The 18,514-nt window shown below is 44.3% G+C and overlaps 1 protein-coding gene and 1 long non-coding RNA gene across 4 annotated transcripts in view; both read left to right on the top strand.

The window, feature by feature from the left end:
- Positions 1-381, top strand: part of LOC111724446 — a 1,961-nt gene extending 1,580 nt beyond the window's left edge. For both annotated transcript variants that reach the window (XR_002772745.1, XR_002772744.1), the window contains one exon: positions 137-381. This is a non-coding gene — a long non-coding RNA (uncharacterized LOC111724446). The remainder of the gene's footprint in view (positions 1-136) is intronic.
- A 10,182-nt stretch (positions 382-10,563) lies between these two features.
- RALGAPB (Ral GTPase activating protein non-catalytic beta subunit) overlaps positions 10,564-18,514 on the top strand; it is a 116,715-nt gene continuing 108,764 nt past the window's right edge. For both annotated transcript variants that reach the window (XM_012803944.2, XM_012803945.2), the window contains exon 1: positions 10,564-10,836. The gene's annotated coding sequence lies outside the window, so the exon portion shown is untranslated. The remainder of the gene's footprint in view (positions 10,837-18,514) is intronic.

Here is an 18,514-nt window from a genome sequence, read left to right on the forward strand (position 1 = left end):
AAAAAAAAAAAAAAAAGAATTGATCATGGACACTGCCGTAATAAAGAGTGATGAATGATATTGCCACATGATGTATCTCCAGACCTTCTTGCCCCTGTTGCCTCAGCACAACATGGATCAATTTTTTGCTCTGCAGAGGGGAAGCCCTGGGACCCTGGGAACTTGAGGTCCAGAGAGGGAGACCCTTCAGCTGGCTCAGCCTGCCCAACTATGCCAAAGAGTACCATGATCCGGGAAGACTGGTTTTCTCTTGTCTCAGCCAGCCTCAATGTCCTTCCGCCTACTCCTGGTTTGACTTTTGAGGACCAAGGGTTCCTGTTGAGGTTTTCTGCACTGTGCACCATTGTCCTCTTACTTACCTCAATAAATCTGTAAACATGTCCTACTGCTATTGCCTTTTTATTATTATTATTATTATTGGTACCTCCATGTGCCGACAAGGCTAGGTGGAGAGAAAGTGAGTGACAAGGGCAGGTTTTCACTCATTGATACTCTCCACTTGGCACACTCCTAAGGTTTGACTTAGGAGATATGAGATGGGATGTAGGATTTAGACTAGAGTTAACAATCCCAAGTGTGGCCGGGGGCTTGAGTTTAGGAGAGAAAGGAACTGTTACATTGAGTTGGCAAGGGAACGTTTCAGTCATGGCTTTGGAAGAGGGGATGATGATAGGGGTGGACTTAGAGATGGAGGCAGAGGGTAAAGCCCTTTAGGAAGGCAGGAGTGCCCTGAGCTTAGCTGGTGAGAGGACATGAGCTGAATTTAGGGAGATGATTTGGAGCAGAGGTGAGAGTGAAGTGGATGAGGAATAGCTGCCCTTGGAATGCTCTTGGGGCATGGCAGGCAAGTGGTCAATTTGGTCTTTGGGGATTATGCTGAGTAGCAGTTCCTGCGGTGATGTGCTCAGCGCACATTTGCATCACTACCTGTGAGCATGTGTTACTTTGTCCTCAGTCTTCAGGTACACCCATACAGGAACTCCCCCAAAGGCCATGGTAGAAAGTGGGGAGTCACTTGGTCCCATTCCTTCAGTTGAAATTGATATCATTGTGACTGGAGCTGAGATGGAAACCAAGCTATCAGGTACCTTGATGGCCTCTGCCAGTGGAAGACATTCTTGGGGACTGAAGAGTCAGTTTTGGCAATCATTTCTGGCAGAGGCCCTTATTTCTGTCTTGCCCCCTGCCTTAATTCTGACCCAGGAACCATCTGAAACCTCCCATTTACTCCCTTGAAGATTCCCACCCTACCACAACCCTTCTCTGGCCAGTTCCATCCAACTGTGTCCCTTTTCCTTTAGTGAGAAATGAACACATTTTTTCCTCAACTTGGCCAAAGTTCCCTCCTTTGCTGAGCTCACTTTTTACTTTATTTTATTTATTTTTTGAGACAGAGTCTCAAGCTGTTGCCCTGGGTAGGGTGCCATGGCATCATCATAACTCATAGCAACCTCCAACTTTGGGCTCAAGTGATCTTCTTGCCTCAGTTTTTCTATTTTTAGTAGAGACAGGGTCTCTTGCTCAAGCTGGTCTCAAACTTGTGAGCTCAAGCAATCCACCCACCTCGGCCTCCCTGAGTGCTGGGAATTACAAGCCACTGCATCTGACCCTAGCTCACTATTTTTAGTGAAGTTGTCTTGTTGATTGGTGCCTTGACATTGATAGAACTCTCCTTAACAAACTGCTAGGCAGCTTCCCATCAGCTGTTAGGAGCCATACCTACAGCACACCCCTTCCCCCCTTTTGGTCTGCCTGTCTCTCCTTCTTTCTCATGTCATAGTCTTCCTGACTTACTACCTCAGTCCTACAGCTGGGGAGGTGTCCCTGATGCCTTGTTTAATCTGTGTCTTATAGGAGGGGACAGCAATGGTACCCTAAGAAAGAAGGGAAGAGGTGAGATTGTCATGGAGTGGCAGATGGGAGTCTCAGGGCTATAGGAGCAGGATACTCATCATGCATGGCTCAGCCCACCATCACCAAAATCTAACTAGTAAGCCAGACTGGCTGATCGTGGAGGGGTCCCTCCTTTCTTGCTGTTTCTGTGCATTCTAGTGTTTTGGCTGGATGTGAAGGTCAGTGAATTACTGTGTTGGAAGCTGTTGGCATAGCACTTGGCTCACAATAAGCACTCAAAAAAGAACAGCTCTTCTCAGTTTTAACTTAGTCACTTTTGAATTCTAAGTGATCTTATCACTGGCCCAGCCTCTTAGGCCTTCCTTCCCCTGTCCTCACCACCCTCACCCCACCCAACCCTCAGCCTCTAGCCTGGACTTCCTGTTCTCCAGAGGAGACCTGCCAGGCCTTGCTCACTGCCTATGACCTGCCTGTCCACCCTTGCATCCAAGCAGCTGGGGCCCCAACCACTCTACCATTTAAGGTTCCTGAACATGTTCTCTGGCCAGTGTGTCTGGAATGCACCCTCCACTTGCGACTCAGCAGGCTCAGCTGTGTCACTTCCTTCAGGAAGCCCTTGTTGGCTAAATCTCCACCCAGACTGGATTCACCACCTCTCCATGCATTCCTATCAAGCATAAATTATGCACACCACAATTCTAGGAAGTGGTAAACAAATCAGGCAAAAGAGCAAGTCCCTGCTGAGTGTTCATGTTTTAGAGGACAGGGACTAGGACAATAAAGTGCTCAAGTAGGTGGTGTGCTAGAGAAGTGCTCAGGGGAAAATGACAAAGCAGGGACACCAGACAGGACGGCTGGGTGGCAGCAGGGGAAGCAGGGGGAGTGCCAGTTTAAAGCAAGTAACCAGAAAGGCCACACCTGGGAAGTGTGACCGGAGTAAAGTGAGGAGCCCTCACCTTTCTGCTTACCGCAGCCTGTTCAATCCCTGTCATAGCAGGGACCAGGGATGGTAGGAAGCTTCCTCCTGGATACCAGGCCAGTGAACTGAGAGATGACAGGCGTCTGAGGCCACTGCAGTGCTGCTCCTGATTAGGAACACCTGCTGTGCTGTGGCTAGGGGCAGCCGAGTTAAGCCAGGATGAACTGGTGAGCACCAGGTGGCTGCGTCTAGAGGTCAGGCTCTGTACCTACCAGGTCCCCATCCCTGGGCTCCCAAGCACAGCTCAGTGATCTAGGGAAGTGTCACCCAAGGGTAGACATTGATGGGTCTAACCCAGCACCTTGGTCCATGACCAATAACAGAGATAACCAAGCCAGGCAGTTTATCTTCTTGAGATGTTCTGATTATATCAAGGTGCTTGGTGATTGGTTGTAGGAACAGAATCAGGAAGACAGAATAATTAAATCTTAACAGCAGTGCCCAAGGACACTGAGTCCTGAGCTCCTGTTGTGGGAAAGAAAACCATTTCTACAACTCTTATAGCTGGAGAATGATATTCTAATTTAGAAACTACATTTGTGCTCCACAAGTCCTGACTGGGAGCAGCACTCTGACTTGGCATGAGGCTCAGAGGTTCAATTTTCCCTGAGACAAGAGCCTCAAGCTGTTGCCATGGGTAGAGTGCTAGAGTGCTGTGGCATCACAGCTCACAGCAACCTCCAACTCTTGGGCTTAAGCAATTCTCTTGCCTCAGCCTCCCAAGTAGCTGGGATTACAGGTGCCTGCCACAACGCCCAGCTATTTTTTGGTTGCAGTTGTCATTGTTTGGCAGGCCAGGGCTGGATTCGAACCTGCCAGCTCAGGTGTATGTGGCTGGTACCTTAGCTGCTTGAGCCTCGGGTGCCAAGCCTTTCCCTGAGTTTTTATAAGGCGAGGCCACTGGACCAAGAATCTTCCTTCTTTTTTCTTTTTTCATGAAACACTTTAAATTCACCACTACTATCCCCATTACTAAAGTGAACAAAACGAGTCTCTGCTCATTACAGTAGAAAGCTCACCAGCATGACAGGGGAAGGTGCTTAGTGACCTTTGGGGATGAAGGAGGAGGTGGCAGTGGTCTTTACAACATGCACCAGGATTAGCTTACACAAGACCCTCTTTCTGGCTCAGCACTCATAGCCCATTGGTTAGGGCTCTGGCCACATGCTAAACAACAATGACAACAATAACAAAATAGCTGGGCGTTGTGGCAGATGCCTGTAGTCCCAGTTACTGGGAGGCTAAGGCAAGAGAATCACTTAAGCCCAGGAGTTTGAGGTTGCTGTGAACTGTGATGCCACAGCACTCTAACAGGGACGACATAGTGAGAATGTCTCCGGAAAAAAAAAAAAAGACCCTCTTTGTCTGAGGCTACAATCGCTATGTCACTAACTTAACCTGCATCGATTAGGAGGTGGCCTGGTGAAATCATTAAAGAGCCTGTCAACTTCTGATGCGGTCATGTAATTGTGGGGGGCACATTCCTTTGCCTCCGGGAACCTCAGTTTCTAGCTATAATTTGGCCATCAGAATAGCACTTTCCCCAAATAGCACGGAATAAATAAAATGATGCATGTTAAGTGCATAACACGGTACCTGCCTCATTCCAAGTGCTCAATAAATGTCAGCTATTTTTATTTGATGAGCAGGTAAAGCTTGTTGATAATTAAAATGAACAAATATAAAATGTCATTATGACAGACTCATCGGTTAAGGAGACACGAATCTTTCTTGTTTGCTAATCTGCAGATATCCCAGTGGGGCTGGTGTTAATCACTGTTACCATTGATTGGACTTTTATTAAATGCCGTGCTCTGTATTAAGCCCATATATATAATTACCTCATTTAATCTTCACAACAACTCAGCGAGGTAGATTTAATTATCGTTCATTTTACAAATAAGGAAACCAAGACTCAGAGAAAAGAAGGAACCTGTCTCACACCTAATGAGTGGCTTGGTTGGTTTTCCATTTCCTGGTGTATGAAGTAGTGAAAAATGTTTCAGGCTGATTTCATGAATAGCACGAGCAGACCAGATTGTCAGATGCTTGTTTGTACTGGGGAACTGGAAATTGGGATATTTGACTATTCTGTTCAGCTGCTTCAAATTATTGCCTATTATCCAGTCTTCCTAAAATAGTCCCCATCTAAATCAACAGTCTTGCAGATTCCACTCCTGCACCCGACAGGTACAGGGACAGGAGCCATATTTTAGCCACCAGCAAAATATCAAGTGTCCTTGCTACTACTATTGTGTCTGAAACAGGCGTCATCCCAGGTCTCCAGAGCTAGAGGAAACCAGAGAAGGGTATTATCCCGGAAACAGATTAGCATCAGAACGAACCCTGATCCTACAAGGAAACTGTTGCCTAGTACTAGAGGCCCTGGCAAAGCAGCTGGTGGCAGATTCTATAGCAGAATCAAGCTACAAGAATGGAGACCTAGACAGAGGAAGGTTCATTTGTCCATCCAAAAATAATTTACTAGGCACAGTACTGGGACTAAATAAACAATAATGAATGAGAAAGTTTCTGCCCTCAAGAGCATCACATACAAGTATTAATATATAGATAATTCTATTGATTCACACTGCAGATATTTATGTAGTAGTTACTATGTTTTAGGCCTTGCTCTAAGCTGGGCATACAGCTCTGAACAAAGCAGATGAGGGCCTGGTGTGTGGTCTCATGCCTATAATCCCAGCACTTAGTGGAACTGGGGTGGGAGGATCACTTGAGGCCTAGAGTTTGAGACCAGCCTGGACAACAAGGTGAGACCCTGTCCCTACAAAGAAAAAAAAAAGTTTTCTTTTTTTTTTTTTAAATTAGCTGGGTGTGGCAGCACGTGCCTGTAGCCCCAGCTACTCTGGAGGCAAAGGCAGGAGGATCACTTAAGCCCAGGAGTACGAGGTTGCAGTGAGCTATGATGATGTCACTGCACTCCAGCCTTGTTGACAGAGCAAAACTTCATCTGTTAAAGAAAAAACAGTAAAGAAAACCCCCAAACAAGATGACCAGTCTCATGCGGCTTATGGTACAATGCTATCCAATGAAAACATAACTATATAATTAAAAAATCTCCTAGTTGCCACATTAAAGAAATGAAAAGAATCAGGGAAAATAAATTTGGGTAATATATTTTGTTTAATGCACTATATCAAAGAATATTTTCATTTCAACATGTAGTCAATATTAAGCCTTAATTAAGGTTTTTTCCCCCAAACTAAGTCTTGGGTATCTGGTGTATATTCTATACTCACGGCCTGTCTCAGTTTAGACTAGACACATTTAGAGTGCTCATGTGTGACTAGTCTACCTTATTAGACATCATACATTTAGACCACGAGGTGTTTGAGGATACTTCCTTTTACAGGAAGGCTGCTGCATCTTGTAAGGGCATAAAAGAAGCTGCTCCAGCCTGGGTCTCCCATTCTCTAGTAACCCTTCTTCCCCATCCTGGTAAAGCAGGGCCAGGAATATATGGAGTATGCCTGATGGAATCCCATATTACATTCCAGTGCCTTCTGGACACAGGGCACCAAGTCCTGGGTATGTTTCTCTTGTGCGAGCCCTCCCTACTCAGGTTAACCTGAGTGTGCCCAAAGTTTGTTCATTCAGTCAGTCAATACTTGTTTATTGCGCATCTACTAAGTGTTACTTTCTATGCTAAGCACTAGAAACACACACTGGTAAACACAGACATTTGTTTGCTCACAGTCAAAATAAAGAAGTTACTTACAGGGACTCATATCTACAAATAATCGTTAAAAACCATGAGACATGCTCCAGAGGAAGAGTGAGAGGTGCTGCAAGATTAAAGAGGAATACTTGGCCTCTGGGGAGTCAAGGAAGTAGAGTTAACTGAGCAAAGAGGAGAGTGATCCATGGCCAGGTGCAGTGGCTCATGCCTGTAATCCTAGCACTCTGGGAGGCAGAGGCAGGTGGAGTGCTTGAGCTCACAAGTTCAAGACCAGCCTGAGCAAAAGTGAGACCCCCGTCTCTACTGAAAATAGAAAAACTGAGGCAAGAGGATCACTTAAGCCTGCTGTGAGCTATGATGTCACGGCATTCTACCCAGGGCAATAGCTTAAGACTCTTGTCTCAAAAAAGAAAAGGAAAGTGGTTCACACACAAGAGCAGCATGGAGGATGTGGGGAGGAGTGCGATGCTGGCCAATGTGCATGGTGTGCAGCCTGGAGCGGTGTCAGAGTACTGGTGTCAGAATCACACAGATAAGGTTTAACCCAGATAGTGAACTGGGTGGCAAGTTTCAACCTCCCTGCATCTCAGTTATCTCCTTTACAGGGATGTGGTGAAGATTACATTGACTGATGTATCGAAGCTCTTGGTGTAGTGGATGGCCTGATCCATTGTTAAATTATTGATTTCTCTTGTTACTTATTGAAGATGCTTCTGCACCATGCCAAGAAGATGGCCAAGGTTTGTGTTTTTTCCCTTGACTTGGAGACTTCGGGGTTGAAGGCCTCAAAGTAGAAGTTTCTAGATAAGTGGAGTCAGACTCGCCTCCTTCATTTTTTCCCTTAATTTTATTAGAAGTTTTGAACTATACAAGTAATGATTCTGTAAATATAAAATTATTTTGGAATAAGTTTAGATTTACAGAAAAATTTAAAACCTAGTAGAGAGAGTCCGCATATTGCCCTTCACCCAGCTTCCCCTCATATAGCATCATACGTAACCAGGGTACATTTGTCGAAACTAGGAAATCAACGTCAATAACCTTACCATTCACTGAACAACAGATTATCTCTGGATTTCATCAGTTTTCCCACTGATGTCCATTTTCTTTGCCAGGACCTCAACCAGAATATTACATTTAATCATTGTGTCTCCTTAATCTCTTCCAATTTGGGACAGTTTCCTAGTCTTTACTTTGTTTTTCATGATCTTGACTGTTTTTATGGTTGGTGGTAATGTGGTGGGTTTTTTGTGTGTTTTGTTTTTTGAGACAAGGAAACAGGTATGCTCCACTAAACCTGGTCAATTTTTTTCTAGAGGTAGGGTATTGCTATGTTGCTCAGACTCCTGGGTTCAGGCCATCCTCCCACTTCAGCCTCCCAAAGTGCTAAGACTATAGGCCTGAGTTACTGAGCCTGGGCTTTTTGTTTCTGGATGCCCCAGAAGATATTTCTGTGGGTTGTACTTTTCTTGGCTTCACCTTCAAACTTTAGCTTAGTAAACCTCCACTGATTAAGATCTTGGCCTCAGTCACTTATTTTGGGTTGTCAGATATATGGTTTTATATCACCCATAGGTGGATAACTTGTTCTCAGAGATTGTGCCTCACTGATAAGAACTATAAATATTAGTCTTACCTAGATTATGTAGGAAAATGTGGATAATAAGCTATCTTCTCATCATGTTAAACTGAGCATTTGTAATTTCATTTCATAAATGTAGAATACCACCTCTTCCAATCATGTTTTGACCTCTTTTGGCCAAAATCACTGCATTTCTTGAATATAGTCACTTTTGATATTGACTGTATCCCCACCTTCCACATGCCACAGTGGGAAGCACAGCAAGGGGCCTGTGAACAGACTGAGAAGAGCGGTCTAATTCATGTAAGGTACTTCCATCTCTTATTCTCCATGGCTTCATACCAACGACAGAATGATGTCATCTCTTCGAGTGGAGGCATGAAAGCAAATTAATGGGAAGTGCATATGATGTTGTGGAACAACATTTGAAAAGCCCTCAGAGGATATTATGAATTGAATGTGTATGCGTGCGTACCCCAACCCCAACAATTCGCATGTTGGAGTCCCAACTCTCAATGTGATGGTATTAGGAAGTGGGGCTTTGGGAAGTAGATTTGTATGAGGTCATGAGGGTGGAGCCCCCATGATGGGTTAGTCTCTATAAGAAGAGACAGATATCAGAGCTTTCTCTTTCCACCATGTGATGATGGCAAGAAGACAAGCTGGGAAGAGGACTCTTACCAGGAACCAGGTGGGCCAGCACCTTGATCTTAAGACTGGTCAGTCTTCAGAATTGTGAGAAATAAATGTCTGTTGGTTAAGCCACCTCATCTGTGATATTTTGTTATAGCAATCTGAGCAGACTAGAAGATAGGCATGTCCCATCCTGGAGGACAGACTGGGAAGTGATAGGGAGTATGCCAGAGGGGATGAGGTGACCACCCTGGGACCAGTGGAGAAAGGGGATGCACAACTAAAGTATGTGTGCCACCACACACCCCCTCCTAAACATCACCCTGGCTACATTAAGACAGAGGTATCACTTCAGTCTGAACACAGAGGTACGAGCTAAGACATGGACCCAAACAAGTAGCATTTGCAGTGGACTGTGTCCACTGTGAGAATCACCCCAAATCAGCATGTCACCATTTTTGACAGCCTAATCTCATATACTATGGTGAGGGAAATATTGTACCAGCCAGTAGGAATGAGCTGCTTGCCAGGCTGCCTTCTTTGAACAAGATCTGTCTGTAATGACTTCATGAATTGGAGTCCTGGAGTTCCTCAGGGCATCTGGTCAATCCCCTATATATGTGAGAGATGGACAGGACTAAAGGAGTGAGAGAGCACCCTGAAGAGAAATGGCAAATGGGACACACAGGGGATGGACTTGGTCTGGGCCTGGGTTGCCCTGCCTGGATGACACTGCTATCCCTGGCCAGTCCCAATCACTGGAGAAAGACTTACAAAATTTCAAGGTAGAAAATTCTGGCTAATAAGACGCAGGAGTCTGAGTTCAGCCTGAGCAAGGTACCAGTCACTACAAAAAAAAAAAAAAGAAAAAAAAAGTAAAATTTAGCCAGGCATGGTGGCATTTGCCTGTAGTCCCCACTTGGGAGGCTGAGGGAGGAGGATTGCTTAAGGAACCACTCCTCTGTTTTATCCTTTCTGTGAAGATATCCGTTCCCTTTTTACACCTATCTCCATGGTCTCTTCTGAGAGTGAGGAGTCAGCATCTTCCTTGCTTTCTTCTGCTCTTTTCAGACAGCCTGCCTTTAGCACTTCTCAACACCCTGTTCCTCCTCCTCTAAATATCCAAGGTCAATCTCAAGGATAAGTCCTCGGTGAAGAACTCCACCATACCTCCCTCCTCTTCTCTCTCAGCCCAAGTTTCTTCCCAAGATACATGATAATCAAATTATTGAAAGTTGTATTGTTTACAAAATGTCTGGGGCATTGCAGGTGCTCAAACTAGTAACTTTTGCTATTATTATTAATGTCTTATCTCCTTCATCAGACTCATTCTTAATGCGAGCCTCTGAATTATATGTCTGATTCATCTTTGTAACCTACACCAGGCCTGGCATAGAGCATTGCTCATAATTAATGCTGTGCCCATGTAATAAGGATAGAGAGCATCATTTCAAAGTAAAGATACTGTAATTGAGGGATGTGAAAAATTCCTAAAACCTGGGTGGTAGCCAGATTCTTGCAGAGAAGTCCCTCACTACGAACGCAGTGAAAGCAGGTAGAGTTTGGCTTGTCATAACATTCATCGGGACGCAGGTGGAGTGCCTCCCCCGTGCTGCGATGAGGTAGGCGCCTCCGTCATTTTACTCCTCCCTCTCCATTTGGTCCGGAAAGGAAAGAAGGAATGCGGCCCGCGCGGCGATCTGGGATAGCTGCGCACGCGCAGCTTCCGGCTCTATGTCTTGGGAATTATTTGACGCCACCTGTGCGGCTCTGGGAAGTCGCTGATCAGGCGCACCGCGCACGCGCAGTGGCCCACTTGGCTGGGGAGTTATTTGACGCCGCCGCCCCTGGCAGTCGGAAGTTGCTTGAGTGGATCTCAGCCGGCCGGCCCGACTGGCCTTCGTCATCCCCCGGCGCCCTGGGACAGTCGCTGACGGGTGGACAGACCGACCGCCTGAGGACGGCCGGCCCGGACGGTGAAAGCGCCGGCCCTATGGCGCGGGTCGCGTGAGGCCGAAGGCCAAGTGCGGCCGGCGGCGGCAGCGGTGGCGCCCGCCCCAGCGATGCGGGCCCCGCCCGTCGCCTCAGGTAACTGGGCGGCTGGCCCTCCCGTGGCCGGACCCTCCCCTCCCCTTTTCCCTCCTCCCCTTCGGGCGGTTCCGGGACGGCTGAGGCTTGTTTCTGTGCTCGGGGTGATCCTGGGGCCCGGTCTTTGGAAGCGCATCCTTGAATTTTGCGGGACCCACCGGGGCGGGGGACGCTTGGCTCTGGAGTCGGCGGCTTCTGTCGAGTCTGTGCAAATCCGGTCTATTCCTTGGGAGCTGCTTGGGCCGGGCAAAGCTCTTTCTTGGCAACCTGGGGGAGGGGGCGGGTCTGGAGCTGAACAAGACAACTCCGGAGAAGAATTTGGTCCAGCAGAAAGGTTGGGCGAGTTGCTGCCGCCCAGTGGGGATGATGCTGCCCATTGCACAGTGACACTCAGATGAGGAAGAGTTAATGATGAGCATAAACAGCTAACCCCCATGAAGCGCTTATTATCCGTGAGGCATTGTGCCAGGCCATTACGTTCACCACGTCTAACTTCACATCTCTGTTAGCTTGGATTATTATCCCCATTTTACTGACGAGGCAACTGAGGCCCTGAGTGACTTACTTGCCCAAGGTCACACAGCAGGTAATTTGAACCCAAGCAGACACACTCCTGAGTCCAAATTCTTAACAATTAGGTCAGTGGCTCTCCAACTTTACTGCCTGGTAGAAGCACCTGGGAGCTTTTAAAGATTTCCAGTGTCCATGTAGCACCCCTGGCCAATTAAATCCGAATGTCTGTCTGGTAGGTGAAAGACAGACAGACATTTTTTTTTTTAAAGATGCTCCAGTGATTCCAGTGTGCAGCAAAGTTTGGGAACTGCATGTAACATGATGATCCTGCATCCCTAAAGGTGTCTCAGTGTTTCTCCGACAGGAGAATTGTCTAGGAGCTTGTTAAAAATGCACATTCCACTGGCAAGAGATCTTTTCAATAAGCCCACTAAGTACACCTTGTGAAAGGCTGTTGGTGGGAAGTAGGAATTCTGAGTAAGCTGGGCCTTTTAAAATGTATACATCTCATAGAGAACTGTTGGTTTGCAACTTTCCTGAATACATAGTACTCATGGGTGTAGTATGTCTCACTTTGGGTGTTCTTTGCATATGCTCTTCCCCTGTATAGGTCATTTTCTATCCACACTTTCTGGCCATTTCACCCGAACACAACACTTATGCTGTCTCTCATACACATCCGCTTATCTTTTTCTTCCTGTCTGTGGCTGCAATTTCAAACATTCTCTTCAAGATGCTTCTATTTCTGATCCCCACCCACTTTGGGCCCTTACTGTCTGCTCTTGGCGCCATCATAATGGAACTCCCTATATTATTATTCTGTGTTGAAATTCTATTCCTTCTACTAAATTATGAACAGCTTGAGGGCAGAGAATGTTTTCTTTTTTTTTGCAGTTTTTGGCCAGGGCTGGCTTTGAACCCACCACCTCTGGTATATGGGGCTGGCGCCCTACTCCTTTGAGCCACAGGCGCCACCGAGAATGTTTTCTTGAACCCTGTATTCCTTTCTGTGCTTTCACATACAGACTCACAAAGTTTTTACTGAATGGAATGTTTGAGTCCTTTTTATGATACAGATAGACCATGTTGCAAACAGATTCTTCTCTATTTTCCTTTTTCTTTTCTTTTTCTTTTTTTTTTTTTTTTTTTTGTAGAGACAGAGTCTCACTTTATTGCCCTCGGTAGAGTATCATGGCGTCACACAGCTCACAGCAACCTTCAACTCCTGGACTTAAGTGATCTCTTGCCTCAGCCTCCCAAGTAGCTGGGACTACAGGCGCCCACCACAACTCCCGGCTATTTTTGGTTGCAGTTCACCAGGGCCAGGTTTGAACCCGCCACCCTCAGTATATGGGGCCAGTGCCCTACTCACTGAGCCACAGGCGCCGCCCTCTATTTTTCATTTTGTAAAAAATGTTTGGTAGTTCTTTGCTTATAGAGTTTTGTTCTTTTTTTGCTTGGGAATCTTCTAGTTAGGTTCATTAATTTATCCACTCTGCACATTGATTTCTTGCTAGTATAAGTCTGACCATATGCAGTCAACATGGGTTGATTTTTAATGTCTGATTTTAACAGTCAATTTTTTAACAAAAGCCTTTTTATTACCCTTAGACCTTTGCTTGTGTTCCCCACATCATTATCTGAAAAGGTGTTTAGTTGTCATCCACTAAATGCTATTGTTGATACCTGGAAAATACAAGTAGAAAAAAATAGAAATAAGAAAATACAAGTAGGGTGGCGCCTGTGGCTCTGTGAGTTGGGCACTGGCCCCATATACCAGGGGTGGTAGATTCAAACCCAGCTCCGGCCAAACTGCAACAAATAGCCCAGCGTTGTGATGGGCACCTGTAGTTCCAGCTACTTGGGAGGCTGAGGCAAGAGAATCGCCTAAGTCCAAGAGCTGGAGGTTGCTGTGAGCTGTGATACCATGGCACTCTACCGAGGGTGACAAAATGAGACTCTATCTCTTAAAAAAAAAAAAAAAAGAAAATACAAGTAGATGGAATTGCTATTGGTAATAGTTGATCCCGTTTACTAGGAGAGATGACATAAGTACTTAATGAAGAGTAAAATTATGATGTCAGAGGAATTTATAAACTTAGCAGGTGTATTTATTGCAGAATGCCTGAACTGCTATTGCCCCACATATTTACAAGTTTTAAAGGTGTTAGCCCAATAATTCCAATTGTATTTGTTCTTGGCCTGGCTTAAAACAGTGTGAGGTTTATAGAAGTAGTTGAGTGTGTGTGAAGGTCATTATGAAGAGGTTTTTGGACAATAAAGTTTTTTTTTCTTATAGCAGTTAAATATGGAAAAGTATGTAGATTTAATTTAAAAGTACACATTTTATATAATGATATTCTGTAAAGTATAAGGATTATTAGAGAAATATTTTCTTGGTTCAGTTTTACGCTCTTTGCTCAAGTTTTAGTCTAACACTCATGTAGGAACTAATAGGACAATTCATGTTAAATACAGATACCTAAGAAACTTGCCCTTGTTTCTCTGATCAGATATGGACAGAGTATCCAGTTCTGGCCTAAGTGCATGGAAGAAACTCAGTCTTTAAGCCTAAGGCTTAAGTCTCTAGCTGACTTCAAAGTAAAGGTGAAAAATTCCACATGCTTAAAGACCAAAAATGACTAATCATGACAGCCTGAGACCTAGAAATGGATCTCATTTAGTGTGAGGTACCCATCAGTGTTAACAGGTATGTTTCCTGATGTGCAAAAGCTTTTTGGATAGAATAACATGCTTTTCTGTGGTGCAAGATGATTACAGTTTTAGAATTAAAACTTTAATTGGAGTACATGGAGTTTCATTCTAACTTTTTGTATATGAAGAAAGTGTATCACTTGCTCAAGGCTACATAGTTAGCTTCTAGCCCCTGTAGGCCTTCTTCCTCTGGACACAGTGTCCCCTTTCTCACCAGTCTTCTGTTTTGTGTGTGCACATCAGTGTCTGTGTGTTTGTGTATGGGATGGAGGAAGTGGAGAGAGTGGTGTCCTATGTTTGAGATATGCAGCTAGACATGCAGATGCTCTTTGACTTATGATAGGATACATCGTGATAAACCCATCATAAATTGAAAACAATGTAAGTTTATTTATTTATTTATTTATTTATTCTTGAGACAGAGTCTCACTTGGTCACCCATAGAAGAGTGCCGTGGCGTCTTAGCTCACAGCAACCTCAGACTCTTGGGTTCAAGTGATCCCTTTGCCTCAGCTTCCCAAGTAGCTAGGACTATAGGTGCCTGCTACAATAACCAGCTATTTTTTTTAGAGACGGTGTCTTGCCCTGGCTCAGGCTGGTCTCAAAACTGTGAGGTCAAGTAATCTACCCACCTCGATCTCCCAAGTGCTGGGATTTCAGGCTTGAGCTACCATGCCCAGCCAAAAAGAATGTAAGTTTAAAATGCATTTAATACACCAAATCCAAGGGAACATAATGGCTTAGCCTAGCCTACCTTAAATGTGCTCAGAACACTTACATTAGCCTATAGTTGGGCAAAATCCTCTAACACAGGCTCGGCGCCTGTGGCTCAAGTAGCTAAGCAGCCAGCCACATAGACCTAAGGTGGCGGGTTCGAATTCAGCCCGGGCCCGCCAAACAACAATGAAGGCCACAACCAAAAAAATAGCCGGGCATTGTGGCAGGCGCCTGTGGTCCCAGCTACTTGGGAGGTGGAGGCAGGAGACTCACTTGAGCTCAGGAGTTAGAGGTTGCTGTGAGTTGTGATGCCATGGCACTCTCCCCAGGGGGACAGCTTGGGGCTCTGTCTCAAAAAAAAAAAATCCTCTAACACAAAGCCTATTTTATAAAAAGGTATTAAATATGTCATGTAATTTATTGAACATTATATTGAAAGACAGACTGGTTATATGGATACTTGAAGTATAGTTTCTACTGAATAAGAACCACAGTAAAACTGAAGATTGTAATTCAGGGACCATTGGTATAGTGAGTGCTTTGTGTGTGACATTTTGCTATATAAACTGAGAAAATAAAGATAAATAAGACACAGCCCCTGTACTCAAGAAGCCTATAGTCTAATCAAAGTTGTAACAGAAATAATAGTACAGTATCTCATTTGGCTCTGTCAATTAGAATTTTCTGCAGTCATAGACTTGTATCTATGCCTGCTTAGTCCAATATGGTAGCCCTAGCCAAATATCTCCTAAGCATTTAAAATGTGGTTAGTGTAACTAAGGAAGTGGATTTTTTGTTTAAATAGTTTACATTTAAAACAATTAAAATTTTATTTCAAGACAAGGTCTTGCTCTGTCACCCAGGCTAGCATCCAGTGATATGATCATATTGATAGCTCACTGTAGCCTCGAACTCTTAGGCTCCAGTTATTCTCCTACCTCAGCCTCTCAAGTAGCTGGGAATACAGGCATGTGCTGCTATACCCAGCTTAAAAAAATTTAAAGTAAAAATATTAAAATTAAAACCTAAGTTTTAGTAGTTACATGTGGCTACTGCAGTGGACAGCAGAACTGAGGCATAGATGGTGAGAACTGTGGTGGTACTGGTGAGGGGCAGGCAGGATATTCAGATTTTCCTTGGGTAGATTAGGCAAAAGCCACCAGTTTCCATATATGGGGAGAGATGCCAGCAGAATCTTTTTTCCCATAATTCAGGTGTTTGATAGGATTCGTAATGGTTACCTGGCAAATCGGTGAATACGTTCCTTTTTTGCCAACATAATGGATGTTTGCCTTGTGAGACTATACCAGATGTATGAACTCTGGTCCTTTTGGCCTTTATTAATCATAAATTTATATGGCTGAACTTGAGTGTATCTGTGTGCCTTAAAATTCCACACAGTTCATTTATCTGCTCAGTGTTTTGGTGCTTTGTATCCTTTTTTCCCTAAGAGAAACAGGCATATCTTACAATGTGTACTTTACATTTGTGTGTCTTAGAATATGTTGATTTATGCTGTTTTATCTGATTCTTCTCCCTAGTCACTTTAGCTAGCACTGCAGGTATTCTCCCTGTTTTATAGGTGAGGGAACTGTGATAAAGAGAGGCCAAGTGACTTGTTCAAGGTCATATGGTAAGGTGTGAAATCAGTATAAAAGGGAGCAGCAATGCATATCGAGGCAAGAAGTAGAGTTGCTTGTCCTAGCTCTGCTATTACTTGATGTGACCCTGAGCAAGTTGTAGCCTTGTTTTGTTTCCTTACTTAGTGGCTAGTGATGACTGTCTTACTTAACCTTCCAGGCTTGTTGTTAGAGTAAAATGAAGTAACATGTTAAAGTTCTTTGAGAAGGATCATTTATACAGAGGTACATTGTTATCAAGCAAGAGCTCACGCAGTTTTTCTGTCATGCTGACTTATTAACTCATCACATCAGTCATCATGTTGAATGCTTCTGTAGTATGGTGCCATTGATTTCTCTTCTTCACTGTGAAACTTTCCCTTGGGCAACCATTGTATTATTTATATTTGCATTCCTAAATCCTAGGACAAATCTGACACGTAGCAGGTGTTTATATGTTTGTTTAATGAAATAACATGTTTGGATTTACTTTACAAAGTTTTAAAAAAAATTTTTCTCTGTAGTTAGACTTAACGTTTCCTGGGAAAAAAGACGATATTATTCGCTATTATATTCCCCATCCTTGGTGCATAGAAGACATGTAATAAATAATGGTTGAATCAATTGGTGTAATTAATGTCAGGCTGCGGTCTTAGTGTGTCTACCACTGTATTGATTATTTTAGTAATTTGTCATTTAGACCAAACTTGCATGTTACTCTGCAGTGTTTACAAACCAGGAGATGTTACCTAGTACACAGTCACCCAATGATAGAAATCTCTAGAGGGAGTACCTAATGGGTACATGTACATACATTTGGGAAGAATGTTAAGGAAACTGCAGGGAAGCATTGTCATCTTTTTCCTCTTCCTCCTATAATATTTACTTCTGGAAAACTGAAGTTGAAAACTTCTCCATTAGCAGCTCAGATTGATAGCAGATAGCCTATTTGGGAGGAGACTCATAGGATCTTTAACACAGCAGTTAAAGCCCTTAATCATCTGACTTCAATTATATCTGTATATCTCATTATAGTGACCAATCCCCACTCCCAGTATATTAACTGCCTGGGAGTTTGCTTTTCTACTGTACTTTCAGCCTACTTGGACACTTTCATCAAATTAAGGGAAATTTAGTTCTGTTGTATCATTCTTATGATAAAGTTAAACTTTCTCTCATTCTCTGCCACCAGTTTTTAACTGAATGATTGATTGAGACAGAGTCTCTGTTGCTTGAGTTAGGATGCAGTGGTTTCACTATAGATCACTGCATCTTCAAACTCTGGGGTAGCTAGGACTAAGGATGTGCACCACCGTGCCTGGCTAATTTTTAAATTTTTTTTTTTTGAGACAGAGTCTCATTTTGACACCCTCGGTAGAGTGCCATGGTGTCATAGCTTACAGCAACCTCAAACTCCTGGGCTCAAGCGATCCTCTTGTCTTAGCCTCCTGAGTAGCTGGGATTATAGGCGCCCACCACACGCCTTTTTTGTTTTTGAGCCTGAGTCTCACTCAGTCACACTGGGGTTGAGTGCTCTGGCGTCATAGCTCACAGCAACCTCAAACTCTTGGGCTCAAGTGATTCTCTTACCTCAGCCTCCCAAGTAGCTGGGACTACAGGCACCTACCACAACACCTGGCTTTTCTTTTCTTTCTTTCTTTCTTTTTTTTTAGAGATGAAGTCTCACTCTTGCTCAATCTGTTTGTGAACTTATGAGCTCAATCAGTCCACCTGCCTCAGCCTCCCAGAATGCTAGGATTACAGGCGTGAGCCACCTTACCTGGCTTAAAATTTTTTTGTAGAGATGAGTGTCAGTCACTCTGTTGTTCAGGCTGGTCTCAAACTCCTGGTCTCAAGTGACCCTCTTACCTTAGCCTTCCAAAGTATTGGGATTGCAGATGTGAGCCGCCATGCCTGGCCAGTTTTTACTGAATTAATTACAAATATCCAGTTCTAGCATTCAAAGTCCTTCAAAATTGGTCACTGCTTACCTTTGAAACTTACCACCTTCCGGCTCGGCGCCTATAGCTCAACCGGCTAGGGCGCCAGCCACGTACACCTAAGCTGTCGGGTTCGAATCCCCAGCCCGGACCCGCCAAACAACGATGATGGCT

This window comes from Otolemur garnettii, unplaced genomic scaffold, assembly GCF_000181295.1.
Source record: "Otolemur garnettii isolate 467f Iridium unplaced genomic scaffold, OtoGar3 scaffold00023, whole genome shotgun sequence".
Taxonomy (NCBI): Eukaryota; Metazoa; Chordata; class Mammalia; order Primates; family Galagidae; genus Otolemur; species Otolemur garnettii.